The sequence below is a fragment of the Dipodomys spectabilis genome, unplaced genomic scaffold (assembly GCF_019054845.1).
Source record: "Dipodomys spectabilis isolate Male_0828 unplaced genomic scaffold, ASM1905484v1 ptg000278l, whole genome shotgun sequence".
Lineage (NCBI taxonomy): Eukaryota > Metazoa > Chordata > Mammalia > Rodentia > Heteromyidae > Dipodomys > Dipodomys spectabilis.
The window spans coordinates 2,437,995-2,441,823 of record NW_024870955.1 but is presented as its reverse complement, the minus strand read 5'-3'; positions in this window follow the sequence as shown (position 1 = coordinate 2,441,823).

The window sequence follows — 3,829 nt, the reverse complement described above, 5'->3', positions numbered from 1 at the left end:
ATATTCCATACACGGATCATGCCACCCCCAAGGTTGTGGGCTAAACAGCCTATATCCACAGGAGTGAAAGCCAGGCTCTAGGCAAACACACCAAAGGAAGGCAGGGTCCAGCAGCATTGTACATGGCAATGTCCCAACATATCACCAGAAGTTTTAGGGCAGCTTAAATAAAGCTTTTTCCTTAGGAATAGTACTCTATTAAGGCATACCTCTTCTTCTGGGTTTATCACTGCTTAATTGGAGACAAGTCTCATGGACTTTCTGCTTGGGCTGGCCTGAAATCATGTTCCTCAGATCTCAGCCTCCTAAACAGCAAGGATTATAGGCATGAGCTACCAATGTCTAAATTGATTATTCCTTTAATAAAAATGAAAATGGCTACAGTATGGTTTAACAGAGAGCTTGAATCCTTTTCTGAGCCTTATAAATTTTCTATCTATAAGCAGAAGGACAAACTGACACGTGGGAAACAATCTACCATATTAAACCATTTTTCAGAAGAGTATCTGGCTCATCAGTTTGGCTCTTGTCCTCCTATTCTAATGGTGACTTTTCTGCCCGGGCTGGATTCAAAACACAATCCTTACATCTCAGCCTCTTGAGTAAGATTATAGGCATGAGCTACCTGTCCCTGGCACCATCCACATTTCTGTACAAGTGAATAAAGCTCAGTGATATAGTGTCTACCTATTTAACCAAAAGCAGGTAAGAAACCAAAATTGAATTTGTAATTCAGTTGAATATGAGTCTATATTCTTAACAACTGGGTTGTAAATTATTTGGTCTTTGCACAAGTCTCTTAGTAGATATAGCGCACATGTCATGATTTTTCTATTTCAAATGGTCCATGAGAGATAGCTGGGCATGGTATGGTAAGCCTGTAATTCCATCACTTGGGAAGCTGAAGCAGAAGCAAAATAAGTTCAAGGCCATCTTGGCTATGTAGTGAGATGCCATTTCAGAAGGGCAGGAAGTAAATGGCTCCTGACTATATAAGCCTTGGCAATTACTTTCCCATCTTTTGTGTCTACGAAGAGAAGCCTAAGACTCCAAGGCCAAACAGAAAACATGACCCAAAGACTAACACAAAACAACTGGATACCAGCTGTGTCGACTCATTCTTGGGCCAATAGAGTGTCACCCAAAGGCACTCTCGAACAGTTGGGTCTATGTCCCCTCCTCTTCTCTTCAGAAAGGGTCATTTCAAAATCATCATTCTTAGAAATTAAAAGACATCAGTGATATTAGGATTTCCATTCCAGCATATTTACAAGTCAGTGAACACTTAAGACATTGGCAACTATAAAATTGACTAGCAAGTGGAATATGGTACCTGAAGATACTAATAGTTCATAGTATATGGTCTGTGAATTAGAACTTATTAAATTTCCTCCATAGCTGCAGCAGGTGCAGTAACAGTTGAGGGAGGCAGCAGCAACCTTGGCTCCAGCCCCTTGACCTCCGGAGTGCATCATGGAACCTAGCAGCCCTTCACAAAGGCTGGGAGAGAAGAGAGCTGCCATGGAATGCTAGCATCATGCCTCTGGTGTGGCATGCGACCATCACCTCACTTCTGCTTCCTGGCTAGATAAGTAGGGGCCGCATGCCTGTGTCACCTCACTCATGCTTCTGGTCTTGGTGGGTAAGAGCCGTGTGCCTGCACCAGCTCGCTCCTACTTCTGGTCTGGGTGAGTGTGGGCTGCATGCCTGTTTCACCTCACTCCTGCTTCCACTCTAGGTGAGTGGGGGCCACGTGCCTGTGTCACCTCACTCCTGCTTCTGGTCTGCATGAGTGGGGGAGTAAGGGCCATGGTGCCTGTGTCACCTCATCTGGTCTGGGTGGGTAGGGGCCATGTCCCTGCATCACCTCACTACTGCTTCCTGGCTGGATAAGTCTGGGCTTGGTGCCCTTGTCACCTCACTCTGGCTTCCGGTCTGGGTGAGTGGGGGCTGCCTGCCTGTGTCACCTCACTCCTGATTAGTCTGGGTGAATATGGGAGTAGGGGCCATGTGCCTGCACCACCTCAATCCTGTTTCTGGTCTGGGTTGGTCTGACTGGCTGTGAGCTAATTACTATATCCAGATGCTGTTTACCAGCCCACGCCAGACGTTAGACTTTTCCAGTTCTCATAACAAAGCATGACATTAATGGATTAGGATGGCACCTTGCTAGGTTTGAGAACCATGTTATTAAATTGTGTGTGTTTGCATGTGCACTGGTCTTGGGCCTTGAACTCAGAGCCTGAGGTCTATCCCTGAGGTATTTGATCAAGGTAGAGCTCTACTTCTTGAGCCACAACTCAACATATGGCATTTTTTTTTGTGGTTAATTGGGACTAAAAGTCTCACAGATTTTCCTGTCTGGGCTGGCCTTGAACCACTATCCTCATATCTCAGACTTTTCAGTAGCTAGGATTTACAGGTGTGAGCTACTAGTGCCTCTGTATTTGCTTGATTATCATCCAGAGAGAACTGTGCTTGGCAAGTGTTCTGGAGGAAAAAGAATTGAAATCTTCCAATGAGAAATGGTGAAAATACTCAGGTTCTAGCCCAGCATTGGTGGATCAGGCCTCTAATTCTACCAATTCAGGAATGTGAAATCTGAGAATTGCAGTTAGAAATCAGTGTGTGGAGGACAGAGTCTTGAGACTCTTTATCTCCAACAAACTACCACAAACCCGGAAGTGGCACTGTATCTAAGTGGTAGAGCACCAACCTTGAGGGAAAATGCACACGGACAGCACTCAGGCCATGAGTTCAAGTCCAAAGGCCACAAAAACAAAACAAAACAAGAAAAAAACTGGGTTCTTCAGTAGAAGTTTATCATTATAAATATATCTTTCCCATTATATTTAGATCTGTCATAGATGTATGAATCTTAGGGGAATAAGAAACTTGGCTAAAAAATATAGGAATCATTGTGTGTGTGTGTGTGTGTGTGTGTGTGTGTGTGTGTGTTTGCGTGTGTGTGTTTGCCTGTCCTGAGGCTTGAACCTAGGACATTAATCTCTTGATTGGCTTCCTTCCATCAAGGCTGGTACTCTGCAACTTGGTACACAGTTCTACTCCCAGATTTTTTAATTGTTAATTGGAGATAACAGTTTTACACATTTTTCTGCCTGTGGTGGCCAATTCTGGAATGTGATTATTTTGAATCATGCTGTAAAAAATGTGTGTGCAGATAAGGCTGACTTACATTTCTTCAGGTGTATATGTATGATTTCTTGTGTGGAACTTCCACACTGATTTCTGTTGGGGCTGCAATGATTCACTTAATTGCCATCATTGTGTAGGATATCGTTCCCCACCTCCTTGCAAGTATTTCTGTTTTCTTTTTTAATAGGCATTCTGATTAGGCAGACATGAACTTCAACATAGATTTGATTTGCATTTCCTTGATTACTAAAGGTGTTGAATATTTTCATTTATTCCTTAGACACCTACATCAGTTTTGGGGAACTATCTAGTCAATTCACTTGCCTATTTATTGATTAAATTATTTGTTCTTAGGGTGTTTCATTTTTTGTCTATATATTCTAGATATTAGGATTTCTTCTGTTACTCAAAAGGCAGGAGTTTAGGCTTATTTTATTTAATCTTAACAAAAGATGCCTTGTGAGCTTCAAATTATTTAAATGATGATTGATTTAAAAATGAGAAAGATGTGGCTCACAGAATAGAGTGTCTGTCAACAAGTACAAGTTCTGAACTCAGAGTACAGTGTCTACAAAAAAGGAGATAGATTCTATTATTTTAGAACAATAAAAGCTAATAAGCTACATTTTCTCAAAATATGTAATTCTAAATATTTCACTATTCTTCATGGTAA